This window comes from Heterocephalus glaber, unplaced genomic scaffold (assembly GCF_053883595.1).
Source record: "Heterocephalus glaber isolate CG9 unplaced genomic scaffold, H.glaber_assembly_v1.0 deba00001673, whole genome shotgun sequence".
In the NCBI taxonomy this organism is placed as follows: domain Eukaryota; kingdom Metazoa; phylum Chordata; class Mammalia; order Rodentia; family Bathyergidae; genus Heterocephalus; species Heterocephalus glaber.
This window is the reverse complement of record NW_028258410.1, coordinates 20178261-20196868: the sequence shown is the minus strand read 5'-3', so window position 1 is coordinate 20196868 and position 18608 is coordinate 20178261. Positions and strand designations below refer to the sequence as shown.

The 18608-nt window shown below is 44.8% G+C and overlaps 1 long non-coding RNA gene across 2 annotated transcripts; it reads left to right on the top strand.

Moving 5' to 3' along the window:
- Positions 1 to 5769: 5769 nt before the first annotated feature.
- On the top strand, positions 5770 to 18330 carry LOC110344562 (uncharacterized). Of its 2 annotated transcripts, none has more exons than XR_002387213.2 (3): positions 5770 to 5850; positions 7696 to 7784; positions 11883 to 18330. It is a non-coding gene; the product is annotated as an uncharacterized LOC110344562 (long non-coding RNA). The 2 variants fall into 2 exon arrangements; XR_015446068.1 differs by having other exon boundaries at positions 7696 to 8580.
- Positions 18331 to 18608: the final 278 nt, after the last annotated feature.

The window sequence follows — 18608 nt, the reverse complement described above, 5'->3', positions numbered from 1 at the left end:
TGTACCTGGCACTTAGTAGGTCTTCAAGAAACACTGAACCTGTCTAACTTATGTCCATCTCTGCTGTGGTCTGAATGTGTCTGAGAAAGTTCATGTGGTAGAAACTCGATCCTTAAATTTATATGTTGATGGGATTTAGAGGTGGGGCCTTTGGGAAGTAACTATGGTGAGATGAAGCCATGAGCAGGGGCCCCATGACAGCTTTAGTGGCTTTAGAAGAGAGAGACTTGAGCCAGCATGCTTGCTTTGTCTTGCCACGTAATGGCATTGTCAGGTTAAGATGCAGCAGCATGGCCTCGCCAGATGCCCAGCAGATGCCAGGACGTACTCAGACTTCCAGCCTCAGCTCTTCAATTCTTTCTTTTTTTTCTTTCTTTTTCCCTTTGTTTGGTACCAGGGATTGAATTCAGGATCTCACACTTGCCAGGCAGGCACTGTGCCACTGAGCTACATCAAGTGTTTCTTTTTTTTCGGTACCGGGGATCGAACTTCGGACCTTGCGCTTGCGAGGCAGGCGGTGGCACCACTGAGCTAAATCCCCGGCCCTCAAGTGTTCCTTTATTGCAAAAGAAAGTGGACTAAAACAAACTCTCAACCCCCAAGTGAAAACAGAAGTGCTTCCTCTGTCTCCATCCCGTGAAACTATTACTGCTTCTAACAACCCAGTTGACATAGTTGGCTAATTTTAGGTTGTTTCTTCAGCTTGACTATGCCTCATTTATTTTGTTTCCTCACCGTCCAACTGAGTTCTTGACACAGGATGGAATTCCAATCAGTGTCTCGTTGAATAAACAAATGATTGAATGTATGTGTTAAAGATAAAAAATGCCAGTCAGTCACTACAGGAAAAAATATTTGAAACTTGGAAATAAGAGGACAATCTGACAAGGTCTTGTGACGGCCATACAGATTGAGCATTCCTCATCTGAAAAATCTGAAATGCTTCAAAATCCAAATAGGTACTCTTTGGGCACCAACAGGATGCCACAAGCCAACTATTCTATACTATGTAACTTGGTTTCCTGCACAAAATTATTTTTAAAAATCGTATAAAACTATCTTCAGTCTATGGGTATAAAATGTATATGAAAACATAAATAAGCTTTGTGTTTAGACTTCAGTCCCACCCGCAGGATGTCACACTGTATATATGCAAATATTCCAAGATTAAAAACAAAACTTGAAATCTAAACACTTCTAGGCCACAGTATTTTGGATAAAGAGATACTCAACCTATATTTACCATCAACATTTCGCAACTCTGAAAAAGTAAAGCTTAACACATAGAAAACTTACAAGGTATTTCTTTTTCTAATAGGCACTAAAGATAAAGTTATAGTTTTATTGCCCCAATAAAATACTGAAGTGACTGTATCTAATTAAACAGTTGAATTCCAGCATTCTTTTTCAGTGACTACATGAAATTCTTGTTCTCATATCCTATTTTAAATCAACTTCACCAGCCTATTTGTTTAACATTAAAGAACACTTTGAGGATTATACCTTGATAAACACACGTATTTGGGAAATTAAAAACTATCTTTTAAAGTCAAGTGGTTCCCATTACATTAAAATAGCAGGTTCATGCCCTGAACACCTTTTTCTGGGACTACATCTGGAATTCATACCGCCTTGTCTGCACATTGTTGGCTTCCTCCTTTCTATTTCTTAAGCAGGGAGTTGGGAGTTTAACATTACAGATTTTCATACTCGTCTGCCAATTTTTAAGGAGAAAATGGAGTAATGGAACCGTGGCGAGGAGCAGAGCCAGGGCACTCATGCTGGGGAGAACTAGTGAGCAATGACACTGTAGGGATCTGCAGTCTTCCAGGGTCTTTTGAAACCCCTTCTTGAGCAGAGGAATTTCTGCACGTGCTCAAGGAGAAGCCAGAAATCCACATTCTCATCTTCCTCATGGCTAGAGAGCAGAGTGTAGATTGCACTGATTAGATAAAAACAATCAGAGCATCAAGGCTTTAATGGAGAAAAGAGATGTACAAAAAGCAGCAGCAGCACAAAGCTTACTCTGGAGAGAGCCCTGAGGAGATATGGAGCTTGCAAAAAATGCCTGGACAGGGGATTTAGCTCAGTGGTTCTGGAGCCTCCCTCGAAAGCGCAAGGTCCCGAGTTTGAGCCCAGGTACAAAAAAAAAAAAAAAAAGCCTGGACCAGAGATAGTTGAAGGAGGCACAGAAAGAGCATCCTCTCAGGTGTGTTCGAGAACAGCTATAGTTTTTCATAAAACAGCAATGCTGCGAGGGTGCCATGAGATCACTTTGCTGATACCTCTTATAAACATTCACCCTACTATGAAGCAATCTCTCAACACTAACTATTCTTGAAGTTTCATCTAGCTCTTTGATTTCCTGTTCTACGAGGCCTCTTAGCAGACACACAATTGAAGGTCATCTGAGGATTGATTTCCAGCCGTTTTAGAACAGTGAAACCTCCAGGGTGTAGCACACCCACTAAGTGGCAAGCCAGGAGGGGCAGCAAATTAAAATATATATTTACAAATTTGATGATCAGGAAATTGCTCCTGGGATGAGATTTCTTGTTATTGATTTCAAAGAAGGATTTGCTGGCATGGTGAGATGAAAATGATTCATTATAATTTGATGTTTTTCATGCAAATGGAAAAAGTAGCAGAAGTATCTGTCATCTCAGATCAAGGAAGGGCCCACCTGGAAAGAGGAGAGATAACGTGCACTGTCACAGCAGGAGGTGGTTTGTTGTGGGTGGTTGAAAATAGGCATAAAATTTCTTGAGGCTTCTTTTAGCTAAAGGTACACTCTCCAAACAGCTCAGGGGGTTTATTTTCCCTCCTGTTAAATAACTCTACAGGTAAGAATTTCAGAGATTTTTTTTTCTCCATTAAGTTTATTGGTACATTTTAGGTATAAAATACAGTTACATTCATCATTGGAATTTTGTACCTTTACATGATGTTTTTTGGTTCTTATTTTTTCCCCATTCCCCTGCTCTCCCTTCACCTCCTCTACCCTTCCCTATTTACAAAGACTTTGTTTCCCCTTTTTTTCCTTTTCTCATATTTTTTCTTTTCCCTTCTTTCCTTTCCCCACCCCTCCCACTTCCCCTACTCAGAGATGTTTTTATAATAACGTCAAGGACCCGGATTCTTTCTGGATTCCCATTCTTTTCTCTCCTGTGGGCTCTGCCTTCATTCTCCTAAGAAGCTGTCACTGCTCCAGCCTACAGGATGGGCAGCGGGTAAATGGCTTTGCCTGCTGAATCAGCTAGTTTTACTCAGTGTCTTAGGCTAGGTCTCTGTCTCATGAATGTGAGATGCAAGAATGCCTGGCTTTCTTTTGGCTAGGACTATACCCACCCCAAATAACAGCAGGGTTCAGTTAATAAGGAAGGAGAAGTAATCAGGGATCTCTGACACCACTCTAACAATAGTGTCTCTTTACATAGATTTTTCCCTAAAGAACCAGCAGTGCTTCCCCTCACTTCTTGTCTGTGCCCCTTCCATCCTGTCCCATTGCATTTCAGATCCCTTGAATGTTCATATTAAATAGGATCTGAGTTTCAGAGACCCCATGATCTCTCCCCTATCAGACCTTGGAACAACCATCAGCACTACAGGAAGATTGGAAACTTCAGAGCTCCTGATGAAAGATGAGCCGTATAAACCAAGCACCTTCATTTTCCAAAACTTGCATTTCCATGTTCTCTTAAATGTGAGTCCTTTACTTATATAATTACATAAATAAACATTTTTACTCACCTGAATTGAACTAAACATGCAAGTGAACTCAGCTAATTGGCTGCAATGCCAACAAAATTAACAATGTTAAATTTTACTTAAAAAAAAACCTCGGAGTCAGCTCACTCAAGAACTGAATATGTATATTTTCTTCAAAGATTCAGCTTTTAATAAAAAGAATATCCAATTAGTTTTCAAAGAACTTTTGATCTAGAAGATCAATTTAGAGTCCAAAGGCCCAATTTGAACCAAGTGAAGTTTTAAAAAATGTTATTTTTTAATATGACCGTGCAGTAAGTTGACCCTTTATAGGTACACAGGCCTATGGATTACACCACAGTTGTAGGCTGCCACAGCCACAAGAGAATCAGGGCACAAAAGCCTTGTCATCGCCCCCCAGATTTCACTGAGTGCGGTCAGCTTCTCTTCTATCCCCCAGCTGTTAGTAACTATGGATTCAATCCCCATTCCCTAAAGTTTTCAATTCAACAATGTCATACACATGGGATCAAATGGTGTGACTTTGTAAGCCTGGGTCCTCCTGCTTAGCATAATGCTTGTGTGACTCACCCACGTTAGGGGGCATGTGGATACAGCAGTTTGTTCATTTGTGTTGCTGAATGCTATTCCATTGTTCTGGAACTACCAGAGTTTGCTTTTCTGTTTTTTTAATTCCTTCAGCAGTTGATGGCTATTTGGATAGTTTACGCTTCTTGGCTATTATGCATATAATAATGTTCACAGCAGCAGGATTCATATTTGTGAGGACATATGTTTTCATTTCTCTTGGCTTCCAACTGCAGGACAGGGGGTGGTCTCCTAGAAATACAGGGGGAATATTTTGTTACTACAAATAGTGTGAGTGGTGGGGTGGGGGGGCAGTCAACACGTGTACTACACCGAGCCAAGATTGTTTTGTTTTTTTTTTTTTTAAATAAATTGAAGTTAATTTGGATGCTTTAGGCTTCGACTTGGCCAATCTCCTCACATCTCTTCACAGCTCACTCTTTATGGAGCAAAAGAAAGTGGAGCTCTTTTGATTTCGGGAGCTGTGGTTAAGACATGTTGTCCAGCGTTTTGAGTAATGCACATTCTCTCTCATTTCCTCCTCCCACTGTATAATAGACCTAAGATGCTGTCAATGTGGGTGACAACAATTATTTAGCTCAAAGAATCCCAGATGGCACCAAGTACCCAAGTCCTGCAGGCTCATTCCTGTCAACAGATACTTCTAGTTCTGAATTTAAATCTCCTTTGACATAGCCATTTAAGTGTTCATCTCTGATGTCTGTGCTTTCAAGGCCCCTTTCGCTCTCATCAGACTCCATGTTGGGGCCATAGCTGAAGTCAACAGCTCTCTCCTCCAACAGTCCTCACTTTTTTTTTTTTTTTTTGGCCTGGAGGAAGTTGGCAACCAATAATCTTGAGGGTATGAGTGTAGAGGAAGCCACGAGCCTTTAATGCATCTATCTATTGGGTATTTATTGGATATTGTGGCAGAAGATGATGGGTAGAATAAACAGGATGGGCAAGGTTATGTTGCAGTAACAAATAAGACCCAGATCTCCATGGCTTAACACAACCAAAGTTTTTTCCCTTCACACTTTATGTCTAGTATGAGCTGTCTGTGGGGGCCTCTGTTCATCACAGTCATTCAGTGGTCATGTCTGATGGAGGCTGCACCTCTCAACACATGTTCCTGACACCAATAGGGCAGGGAAAGGGTGCATGCAGAATCACACTGAAGTTCTTCAATGCTTCTGCATTTAAACGTCACTTTTGCTCCAATTTCATTGGCTGAGGGTGGTCACGTGTCCATACATGTGTAAGTCTGAACCTCCTATCTATTTGGAAGAAGTGGGGAGCCTGGGCTATTGGTGAGCTCTGGCCCTGTCTACCAAGAGGAAGAGGTGGAAAGGAAATCACTGACTTAATAAACAACTTGACTTACATGATGGTTCTGTCTTGGACTCTTTGGATCTCAGCAAATTATTGTATCTTCACGTTAATGGATTAAAAAGAGTTATTTAAAGCAGGACACATTTTTTAACCCAGTCTCTCCATAATCTTATTTTTGTCTGCAGGAAGGAATCAGCATCCATCTTCTAGGCTCTGAGCCAGGTGAGTCATTTTCCTTGCCTACTGCCCTGTCTCTATGGCGCCTGGTCAGAGCCAGAACCAAACAGCCGACCCAGCGGGATCTGGGCAGAGAGCGCCAGGCTCCCCGTGCGCCCTCGACGGCGCCACCCCCAGCAAGTGCCACCGGCAGGCTCAGGCGCCAGGATGATGCCTCTTGGAATCTGATAAGTAACATTTGGAACGGTGCCCGGATTAACTTGTCATCACCCTGGGAAAGGGATGGCTTGGGACATTTCAATCCCTAGGAAGCCCAAGGCAGCGTTATTGCTCATTGGGAAGGAGCCCCGCCCACCTCAGGTCGCCCAGGAGGAGCGGGCAGAAACAGAACCACGCCTTCCCCTTCCTATGCAAGCTCAGGAGGTCTTAGCTCTAGCCAAATTTTATTTTTCCTATTCTTAGAGAAGAAAAAAGGTGCAACCTAGATTCTCCCACTGTCTGTTAACATACCATGAGTGACTGAGTTAGAAGACCAAAGGGAAGAAAAAAAACGAAAAGAAACAATTTGGCCCCCTGACAGTGTCACTTTGAAATGTTTAGTTTTCTGTGACTTTGAGGCCTGACACACACAGGAGTTTCTGAGACCTGTCTTTGGAACCCTGGAAACAGATGTTCCCCAAGAGAGGAAAGCAGAAAAAAAACAAAAACAAAAACAAAAACAAAAACGCAGCCTGTTAACTATCTACGACTTATTTTTTCAAGTGTCAAAAAATCCAGGCAGACGTATTTGCTGAGTAACTATACTGGCTGATTGTTCCCACTGAAAAAGCCAGTGTTGAATTCTCCTAACTCCACCGATTATATTCTCCAGTATTTCCACGTGTAAACATGTTCTTCAAAGAAAACCTTTCATGAAAACTCAGTTTGTCCAACAGACCAGAAAGGGGAAAAAGTGACTGAACACCTTCTCTCTCACCCTCCTTCACACCCACCTCCCTGCCCCTCTCCCCCATGGTCCCTGAGCCTCGTGCAGGAAGTTCCTGCACTTAGGGATCCTTTAGCTTGGGGACAGTCCCACTCTTTAGAAAACACTGGAGATGTCCAGAAGAGTTTGCACTGCCACAAGAACCACGATCTGCAGTGATGAGACGGGGCTCACAGCACTTCTCCCTCCCCGAACGCTCAGGTCCAACTGAGCAAGGCTTACTTCCTTTCAATGGCAAGAGCTAAGGGTCACCTACCTACCCAGTGGTCTGCTCCAGCCCTTTGTCTTGCATGGAACTCCTTCTGCTACAGAGTCCAAATATACCTCCAAACTTCCTGCCCAACCTCCTTCAAAGTAAGGATCAGCCACTGCACCCAAGTCTGACCAATGTAATAGGATAAATATTCTGGGATGGGGAAAGTTTTCTGGGAAAGGATTTCTTCTCTTAGAAAATGATGCACTAGAAGGAACTCTATCTTCTGGCTCTGAAAATGGTTGAGCACAAGAGGTTGGAACCAAAGCAGCTATTATGTGAGCATGAGGAGACATGCTTGAAAACCAAGCTGATGTGCTGAGGAAAGCAGAGCAGAAAGATGATGTGTGGTTAAGCTGAATTATTCATCCCTTCTGTTATAGGGGACAATAGATGTGACTCTTCAAGTTTGTGAATCAGGTGTTAGTTCCTGACATCCACACATGTTTGCAGACATATTCTGCCGAGGGAATATTCCACACAGATGTTGCCACTTTTGATTTTCACTGTGGCTTTGCTTGTTGACTCAGAGGCTGTATAAATCCTTTCCCCTTCCTTATACTTGATTTGCTTCTGCCCAAGTTTCCTTACCTCTTTTTCCTAAGTAGTAGACGAGCCTCTATTAATGACATTTTATACTTAAATTCCTTAGAATCATTTATCTGATGGGCCTACTCCAACCCAAGCAAGAATATGGAGAGGTGGTGAATATGAGAGGTGAGGTCGCACACTGACTTTGAGGTAAGGCCATCCCTTCTTCCCCCAGCATAGAGCAGTGTAAGCCCCCAGGCAGAGCAGGGAGGTGGAAATTGGGATGGCTTGTCCGGCAGGACCTGTCACCTTCCTCCCAGCTCCTGGGTTCTGTCCCCGCTCTGAGCTCTTTTCTGCCCCCAGAGACAAACCTCGCTGGTCCACAAGTTCTGGCTACAGTGTGGACAGACATGGCTCAATCAGCCCCCCTGCCTGGGAGATGCTGCATTTAAAAGGGAAAGGGGAAAACCAAAAAAGAAAGGTGTCTCTGATGTTTCACTCCAGACCCAGATAGCTGGAAGGCCAGGCAGTCTGACCCCTGGACACGAATGAGCCTCTTATGTCCAGGCCAGGCTGTGGTTCCACTCAGATCCCCATGCAGCACTGTACCTGACAACTGCTTTCCCAGTTCTGGGCAGCTGGAGCTTGTCCAGGTCCCTATGGGGAGATGGCTGCTGCAGCAGCTCTTTCCCAAGCCCCGAGCAGTGAGCAGTAGACAGATCGCAAAGCACCAAGGGCTGCAGGAGGAGGGTATGTTTGCCCTCTCCCCACCCTGCGCAAATAAAACAGAGCAAACCCAGGGATCTGGAAAGACCAGGCAGGCATGGTCTGCTGCTCGTCTGAGTGAGCAAGAGCCCCGTTTCTGAGGTAATCTAGGACAGTGCGTGGACTCACAGGAGACGAGTCATTTCTGGCCAGAGAAGACGATGCCCTGGGCACTTGCAGCTTGATCTTGTTTGAAGCATTTCAGACCCACAGGAAGGAAAACAAGGAACTGGGTACTCAGGTAACAAGCAGCTGGATAGCTCCCCCTTCCCCTGAGAAAGACTTTCGGAGGGCCCTGCTAACTTCCTGTGCACCTATCTTTCATGAAATCTCCATCTCCCTCACCAAAAAGTGTTATCCTCTAATTCGTTTCTGTGCCACATATAATATACTTTTACTGAATTTGTTTACACTCTCAAATATATATTGTCACATTTAAAATTTTTAGATTAGCAGAACTGTAGCGTGTGTAACTTTCTTAGTTTTACCTGGCAGTCTTTGAACTGTTTCCTGCTTGCCTAGTTAATTTGACCCTCTGGACCCCCGCCTCTCTCTGTTTGCACAGCACAGTCCAGCTGGCTCTGTTTTTCACGATCCCGGGCACAGCTACAGGGGACATTCTGGGCTTCAGGTCCCCCATAGACTTGCTCGTTATTCTGTCTCAGGTACTTAATGGGGAAGGAGGGCACTTGCTTTTCCAGGTTACATCTGGGTAAGTCCAGGGAAGGTGTTGAGGAGCAGTGAGATCTGGAGCACAGGTAGGCAATGGTACCAGTGGGCAATTTGATGCTGGCGGGGGGGGGGGGAGTTTGTAGGCTCCCCTTCTTCTAATAAAGCACCTGGATTTTCTTTTGGTGAATACCCAACACCAACTCTAAAGGCTTTATTTGGCTCTTGATGTCAGCAGCTCTTGAGTCAATCAAGTTGACAATCCAAATTAACTGTCATCAGGCACATCTTCAGTGGGACTGTCTGCTAGAGATGGCCTGCCTGTCCTCACACTCAGTGAGTGAGGCAGGCCTGGGCTCTGTGCCTGAGCTGGTCACCCTTATCCCCAAGAGATTTGAATCTGGGGAGGAGTGGGGCATCCTGGGAATGACAGGACTCCACAGTGGTATCCTGAAAAAATTGCCTTTAGTTTTTCTTTATGGAACCTCTGTGGTGACAGTTCATTCCTTCTAAGATTGGTCCTTTACCTCCCTTTCCTTTGCTGAGCTAATCCATAGCTCTTTGGGCGATAGTGACCTCTAAGTAGGAAAATTCATTCCAGGACACAATCCACATTTATCTAGCATGAGTGTTGATCTACACCCTATTTTGATGTAGCTATATCGTGGGCTCTTTGCAGAGGCCTTGTTAAAAGCTTGAATTGAATTTTCATAAAGGACTGTAGTTCATCAAAATGAGCACGATGAGAAAATGCCTTGTGCATGCCTCTTACACAGGAGAGAAATTTCAGTCTAGGGTATTGTCTAAGTACCTTCCTCTGCAGCAGCCTTTTTTTTTTTTGGTACCGGGGATCAAACTCAGGACCTTGCACTTGCCAGGCAGGTGTGGCGCCACTGAGCCACATCCCCGGCCCTAGCAGCAGCTTTACAGAGAAATAATATCCCTTTGTTTTAAGGTAGATGTCACAGTTCATGAATACATGGTTTGACCACGTCAACCTGAGAGCTCACCAGAGGTGACTGGGGAGTTCATACACTCAGTGACTCAAGAGACCCCGTAAGCCAGTCAATTGTTTCAAATTCATTTTCAAAACTCAAATAGATGAGCCTGAAAAACACAGATGGCATTCTCGAAGAGGTCGCTGTGGGTTACAGGGCATTTTGAATTTGCTTCCAACATAATATAAACAAAAAATGAACTTATCTCACAAAGCAGACTGGGTACTGACAAGTTCTTTAACCCTTGCATCTCTATCACTTTACATTAGAAACAGAACAATCACACCTTCCATTTTTGTTTGGAAACTCTTCCCTCTTCAATACATATAGTCTGAGAGTCAGAGGAGAAGGCATTATCCAGAGTTAAATCAATTAGCATGAAGCATTTTCAGGACTAAGCCAATCACGTGGGAGAAGCACATGACCTATGCTGGCCCAATCAGAAAGTGTCTCAGCTCATCCCTGGGACTCATGTTCTCTGTAGGCTCAACCTTGGAAGATGGGGCTCCAGCTACCACATCCATGTTGGCTCTTAGGGCCTGCTAACCAGCTGAATGTAGTACCAAAGCCTCAGAGAAACTGAGTCATACTGAATTGTGTCCAGAATTTAGCTGTGCCTGGAGAATACTTAGATCTTTCGCTTTAGGAGATTTATTCCCTTTATTGCTGAAACAGTTTCCTTTTTGCCACTGGCTACTGAAAGAAAAAGTCCTGACACACACCCTGGGGTGGACACAGTGGCCACGGTATGGAGGCCTCAGTTTCCCCATCTCTCATGAGGGGATAGTTGATCTGAGAAGCTTTAGCATCCCCTGCCAGCAGCTCAGTCCTGGTGCTTGGGTTCTGAGTGATTCTTCAAGGTCTGTCTGAGCATGGGAACTCCGGACCAGAGAGCTATGTCACTAGCAGCAACTTTGGGCAATTTGCTCAAGGCTTCTGTCTCTCTCTGGTCTTACCTATAAAGTGGATCTAAGGAGAGTGAAACCTTCATAAAACTTGGGAGAAGTGAAGTTATACCCAGTGGTTACAGCAGTGCCTGGCACAGAGCAACACTGTCAGTGGTGGCTCTCATTGTCATCATCATCATTTAGACTGATGATCCCTGTCCAGAACCTCTCTCCACCCTGCTGGTTGCCTCCCTTCCCTAGCATCCATCTTGCTGTATCATTTCCTACAGTCTTCTCCTGCTTTGTGGTCCAACAGCGTGATGATTTCTCTTTCCAGTGTCACAGGTAGCTGATCTGAGAAGTCACTACAGGTCACTGGTAAATGGGTTTCACCTTCAGGCAGGAGGAGCATGAGACTGTGCCTCTGTGCATCTCCCCTGAATGTATAAATATCTTTATGCACATGATCTTTGCAGTGTATACTTTATCACTACTCAGAATCCATCACACCACCTTTCACCTTTGAGTAACCAAATCCCAGTTTCCTCTGAAAAACCATTCTGCTACTCTCATCCAATAGCTAGGCCAACCCTGAGTATCAGAGGGACTAAAGACCATTAGGAATTCTCTCCTTGGCCACTCTGATTGGTCCAGGAATGAGCATGTGACCAACTCAAGGCCAGTGAGGTGCAAGGAGATTTTCACAGTGTCTTTCAAGGGAGGCAGAGACTCTTCTCTTCTGGGCTGAGTTGCTGTCCTGCAGCTGGGGCAGGAAATGCTCTCAAGGAATGTCTCAGAGGATAAAGGAGATAGACGCCAGGAGACAGCAGTCAGACTATGATGAATCATTATAGCTCTGGATCTAGCTGTGCCTGAAACCAACAAGCCATTCCATCATGTTTCAGTTATCTATGTTTTAAATTTGTTAGTTTTCCATTGCATACAACAGAGTCCTGACTTTGAATTATCTGATATCTCTTACTTCACAGGGCGTGTTCAGTGTCTCAGCCTAAAAGAAGTGGTGATGATGGGATTGAGGCACACTACAGCTTGAGAGGAAGGCAATGGCATGTGGAAGATCTTTGAAATCACACCGGGAGGCTGGTCACTAACCAGTCTCTAAGGTTAGCTGATTCTCTGGGAAGAATCATCATGTTATCAAGTCTCTGCCTTTCTTTCTTTTGAAAGTGAACTTCTGCACTTTTAGATAGCACCCACATAGCTTTGGGTGGCTTCAATCAGGCCTACAGTGGAGAAACTGAGAAAAAGTTAAGACCAGACCATCAGACATGATGTGTGCCTTGAGGATTATATACATGGAACTCCCGTCATTCAGGGCATTGATGCATGGAGTCCTCTCCTCCCCTTCGGGTGTCTGATCTGCCAAGACCCCAGAAGGATAAGGAAATCTTGTCTGTATGGAGGGAAAAACATCTTCTGGTCCCAGGTACAAATTACAGCTACTCTACCACCATTGGTGTGAAAATAGAGGATTTTTCTCTTTAATGTCTAAATGAGCTGCTTGGTTAAAGAAGCAAGGGTTCCCCTCATCCTTGAGAGCTGGCCACTCATGCAGGGAGCTGGTCCACACAGGGTGGATGACTTCAGTGGGGCAGGTTCTTGGGACTGGCTTATCCATTTTCCTGAATTTCCTGGGCAATTCCTCACTTTGTCTGGTTTCTCTTAGCAGCACATGGTGTTTCTGTCTGACAACCTTCCTGTTTACATTCTTACTTGATAGAAATGTTGATGGACGCCAGGCTTGCTTATGGGTGAAAGCCTCTGACCCAGTGTCAGAACAGAAATAGGATTTTGGAGAAAGGTTGCAAGAGTCATGAAAGGCGGCAGAACACTGGCAGCCATAGACTTGATATTCAAAAGTCCTTGGGAAGTAGCAAAAACCAACAGGGTAGTGAATCCCTAGGTCTTTTCTGAAACCCAATCAGAGGACAGAATGCAAATTAGTCAGTTTGAGGAATTTATTCCAAAAACATAGATGCAAAAATTTGACTTGACAAAGGATTGCAGGTTTAAAAACAAAACCAAAAACGGTTACAAAGACATGCTGAATAAAGAATAGCTTTGCATTTCATAGATTTAAATGTCTGAAGTTTCAACTACAGATGGTCTCTGGCTTCAGTGGTTCAACTCATGATTTTTTGAGTTTAGGATGTTGCAAAAGTGATACATATTTAGTAGAAACCGTATTTTGGTTATTGCATTTCTATCTTCTGTCTAGCATGCTATTTGGTAGGCATCTCTTGTGGTGCTGAGCAGCAGCAGTGAGCTAAGGTCCCAGGCAGCCCTGTGATTGCAAGGTGAGCCACTGATACACTACAGTGTGCCCTGCTGCTGAGCTAGGATGTGTGGTAGGTTAGGTGTATTAAATGCATTTTTTTTTTTTGGTAGCAGGGATTGAACTTGGAAACTTGTACTTGTGAAGCAGGCGGCAGAACCACTGAGGTAAATCTCTGGCCCTGTTAAATGTATTTTTGATTTAAGGTATTTCCAATTTATGATGGATTAGTTGGGATGGAGCCCCATTCCAGGTCAAGGAACATCTATGCTGCAAATGACTCCTGGTGCTACTCAGGATAGGTGAGGTTCTGCTGCAGTAACAAATAAGACCAGAAATCTCCGGCATGTAAACTAAGGCGGCTGCATTTCCACCTCAGGGTCCACTGGGAATTCTGTGCATCAGGACCCAGGCTCAGAGCAGCTCCACCTTAGCATGTCCTCCTATAATCACAGAGGAAGATAAGATGGCCCAGTGGTGACTGACTTTTATATTATTTGCCTAAGAGAGACACTGTTACTTCCTCCCACATGTCATGGACAAAGTCAGAGGATGAGGAAAGGCCTGGAAGGAGTCCAGAACTATTTGGGGAAACAGCAGTCATGACGGACGACCAGACCCTGTGACATGAAGCAACATGTGGCAGGGCTGGTACAGGGACCCAGCCTCTGCTCGGGCTCTGGATGCCAGGAAGGCCCCCGTCCTCTTTGTGTGGTTCTCCCCAGTGGATATAAATGCAAGCTCCTTGTGGAAAAATTAGTCCTGAAGGCAGAGTTCATTTCTAGTCATGGAAGTAAAGAGCAAGGGATGACAGCTGGAGGAGTTGGATTCTAAGATAGAAAATGGATCTTTGTGAAAAATTAGAGCATCATCAAATGCAAAGGGCAAATGACAACATTGTGTAAAGGACAGAGTGGTGTAAATATTGACATTTTGCAACGGAACTATTGCATCGTCCTTCTAAGTGTTTCCACTGGAAGCCAAATCTCATAGCTGTTTAATGTCTGCTATTCTTTTACGTAATAACAGGTTTTTCTTAAGAGTAGAACTGTCATTCCCTTTTCTCCATGAATCATCTCTTCTTTTGGTGGTGGTACTGGGGATTGAACCCTGGGATGCTCTACCACTGAACTACACGTGCATTCCTTTTTTAAATTTTGAAGCTGGGTCTTGATAAGTTACCCAGGTCGGCCTTACACTTGTGATCCTCCCGTCTCAGCTTCCTGAGGGGGTAACTAGTGCGATGCAGCATCTGCAGCGTTGTTCACACCCCATGTCATTGTCCCCAGCACTGCTGCCAGCTGGCTTGGGCAGGAACTGGCCTCCACACCCACCCCTGCTACACTGCCAAGGACAAGGTGAGGTGCACTTGGTCTGGGGGCTGCTGCTCCTTGCCCTGCCTCTCTTCTCTCTAGACCCCACCTCCTCACTCAACTCCATTCTCCCTGCCTGGCTTTCCTTTCCTTGAAATCATTCCTAAACTCAGGCTTGGATGTTATTTGCATAAAACCATTACAAAGGGGGCAAGAGTGATGTTTCTTTAAGGGCCCTGCCAGCCTTTGACAAATGGAGCTGCTCTCAGGGAGAACAAAATGCTCCTGTTATATTCAAGTTTCACAGCAGGCACTAGGTATTTGCACCCGGCCCCCAAATATACTAGGGTTGAAGCAAATGAACTCCCTTCCAAAACCACTAAAATGAAAAGACAGCTGGAAATTAGGTTTGAAATGGACATTCCTGTCCTCAGAGATTTCACAGTGACAAATGAATTAGTCCCTAAGTGGAACGCAAACCTACTTTGTTTTCAGAGAGGCAAAGAAGACTAATAAAGGCAGCGCCTCTCTGTGGCCCCGAATTGCGGACCCCGTCCATCTCTGTTTAATAGCCTGGTGGCTTCTCAGCTGAGCTTAATTAAGGTGCAATAAGAACTTAGAAACTCTCTTAAACACCCAAGTCCTTGGGTTTATTTATTAATAGCTAATTTTCTTTCACTTAAAATTAAATATCTCTAGGTCTTATGTTATTTGTTAGTTTCTAATTAATAGTTGTTCCAAGGAATGGCTTGGAAAGGGAAGCTTTTGTCCCTTTACACTCTTGGCTCTTGCAATGCCATCATATACAGTGCTGAGAAAAGTCCATGTGCAAGTAAACTACAACAATCCGTACGAAAAATTTTGCCACTATTTATGGGGGGCATGCACACCACGTAGAAAGGGTGATCCTCTGTAGTCTCAGCCTTATAACCAGAGTCCTACCCTCCCTCTCTCCTCGCTCTGAGTCCATCTCAGTCAGGAAAGGCTCTGTAGCTAATGCCATGATAACAAACAATCTCCAAGTTTCATTCTTTTTTACACACATCAAGATTCTTTTTTTGTGTGTACCGGGGATCAAACTCAGGACCCTTGTGCTTGCAAGGCAGGCTGTGGAACCTCTGAGCTAAATTGCTGGCTCCAAGATTCATTTTTAAATTTTAACTTCCCTTCCAACACTGGAAATTGAATCCAGATCGCCACCTCTGCTAGGGAAACACTCTACCACTGAGCTGTATCCTCAGCTCTCTTTCTTAAAGGAAATTTTATTTTGAAACAGGGTCTCACCGAGTCTCCGGCTGGCCTTGAACTAGTGACCCTGCTTCCTCAGGCTCCCTGTTTTTTCTTTTGCAAAATGGACCATGGGTCCAGGTGTCCCTTGCAGGCAGTGTACCCCATGTGGACTTAGCCTTCATCTTTTGGCACCAATGGATACTGGACAACAGACTCTCTCTACAGAGATGGTAGAAACAAGACCAGGCCAAGCAGTGCAAGCACGCCCACTCTTACTCATGCAAAACGGGGTGGGGCACTCAGCTGAAGAGGGAGTTGGCACTGGTCAAGAGAAGGGCCAAACTGCTCTCAGAACAAAGACAGCAGCACGTTTTTACTGATTGCTGGGGGGTGGGCTAAAGTCTGGCATTTTCCACTGGTCAGGGGCACAGTTCCAGACAATGTTTCTTCTTGTGGCAGACTTGGACCACCAGGTGGTCACTGTCACTTGCCCTAAAGGAGGTTGAATTTTTGTGTAGATGGTGCCATCACCCTATACAAATCATCCCAGCCTTGTCGGTCCAGGCCCCGTAATGGTGTGGAAGGACTTTAGGTGTTAGGTAGGTTAGGTTTAGTGCCTTCCAAAGAAGCTCAAAGGCAGGAGTGACAAAGAAGGGAGAGAGAAAGAAAAGAAAACACAAACCAGCTCCAATGAGCAGTGTCCGAAATTAACCCTGTATTATCGTCTTGGACATTTAAAAATGATCACATTTCCATGCAGAGCCAAGTTGAATCTGATCCAAGGGTTAAGACAGCACAGAAGACAGACACAATATGAAGGCAGAGATCCCAGGCTTTTATCCCATTTTAATCACCCATCAGACATCTGCAGGCCAAGTGAAGAGTCAGTATTTTAGTGAAAGCAGCCTTCAGTTCCCTGAGACATAGCCTAGGCAACTAACTGTAATCATAACCCATGTGTCCAGAGGTATTATTGACAGCAAGGCTACAGTGAAGATGATAAAGAATCACCCAGCCGCATGGTCTCCAAAATGAATGATTTTTAAGTTGGCTAAGAGCGAGTAAAGCCAGACTGCTTATTTCGCTTTCTCCTGGGTAATAATTTCTTGTTTCATGCAAACATTGTGCTTCTGTGGTTTTATCAGTCTCATAATGGGTGTTAAAAAGAGCACCAGGGTGGAGAAGCAATGTGCGGTGCCACAAAGGCTAATAGTTTACTGCACCCAGGGCTTATTTTGTCGTTCTCTCTGCCCCATTGTGGTGGTCCTTATCTGGAGCTCTCACAGGACCTGTGTCCACCACGCAGCACAGCCAAGAGCCCTGTACAAAGGATGCTTCAGTCTGAAGGGACACGAAATGCGGCTTCCATCCACACTAATCAGTGAGAACATGCCCCATGGACCCCCTGACTTGGAGGGAGGAAAACTGGCATCCTCCTATCTCTACAGCCATGCAGGAGCAACCCAAGTTTCTATCATTCCTCCTTCCAAAAATAGTGTTGTTTCTGAGACCTGCCTGTGAAAAAAATTCTGGACCACTAACGCTTTCACAATATAGGACAAACATTTTCCAAAAAGAAATAAATGATTGTTTTCCGTCTATTTTTACGTAACACAGGGCCAATATCCTCTTACCTGGTACAGAGAGCAGGCCTCATAAGTATTCACTGAGCGAACAAATGAAACAGTGAGTGGTGGGGGCCAGGCAGGGCCTCTCCCATTACCTCAGTGCCCCTCTTGGAACACTGGCTGTGCTTTGCCCTGGGATAAGGGGGACCCAGTCCGGGTTCTGACTCTGCAGGCAGCTCCATTAGTCTGAATGAGACACAGAGCACCGTGGACAGGGTGCCTTTGGAACACGGCATGTTATGGAGATGTGGGCCCCAAAGCTGCTGTGGCCCTTGGTGGCCGTCATGGGGGAAACCAGACAAGGATTGTGCCCGTCTAGGGAGGGGTGCTGGAAGGGCAGAGAAGCACCATGACATTACCTGGGGTTCGGAACTCAGTACAAGATTGGACTTTCTATTGGGCAACCAGAAAGAAGGAAGTGTCCAGCTTGATAGCTGTTGGGGACATTCAGATTACACAAATAAAATTAAGGCATCATTTGCTTTGAATGTGTCCCCCAAATCTCAATAGGACTGGGAGGCGAGGCCTGGTGGGAAGTGTTTAGGTCATGAGGGCAGAGCCTGGGTGGTTAATGCAGCTATGAAAGGGAAAAAAGAGCAGATTCGCTCTCTCCTGCTTCTAAGATCTGCTCTCCTGCTAAACGGAGACCAGCGTTCCTCCTCTGTGAAGAGTGCAGTGTGTGAGATGCTGGGTATGTCTTCTCCTGCCGGTCCCTCAGCCCTGCTGGCACCTTGACCCTGGACTCCTGGTCTCCACAACTGTGAGAAATAAATTGTTGTGGTTTTTTTAGGTGCTAGGGGACACAGATACCTAGAATGCTTTCAGTTTTTAGTGTTATTGCTCTAATTTATTAACTCAAATCTTGGTTTAAAACAATAAAATTTATCACCTGCTCAAATTTATTACCTGTCCGTGTTGGGAACTAGGAGCTCTAGCTCTACCTACAGGACCCTCTACCATCAAGGATCGGAAAAGGAAACCTAGGAAGGAAACACTGAATCTCATAGGTGCCAACCCTAAAGTGACAGCCATCACATCCTCTCACATAGAACTGGCCAAAGTGACAGTCACACAGCCACCCTCGCCTTCCCTGGGAGGGAGAAGTTCAAGACGACTACACCCCTGACCTCCCAGCCTGCTCTTTGTGTGAACGTGGACAAACCATTCATTTCCCAGGGCCTTGTTTGCTAAATGAAAACCAAAATATAGTAACCTTTTGCTCAGACGGTTGTTCTGAGAACCAAACGT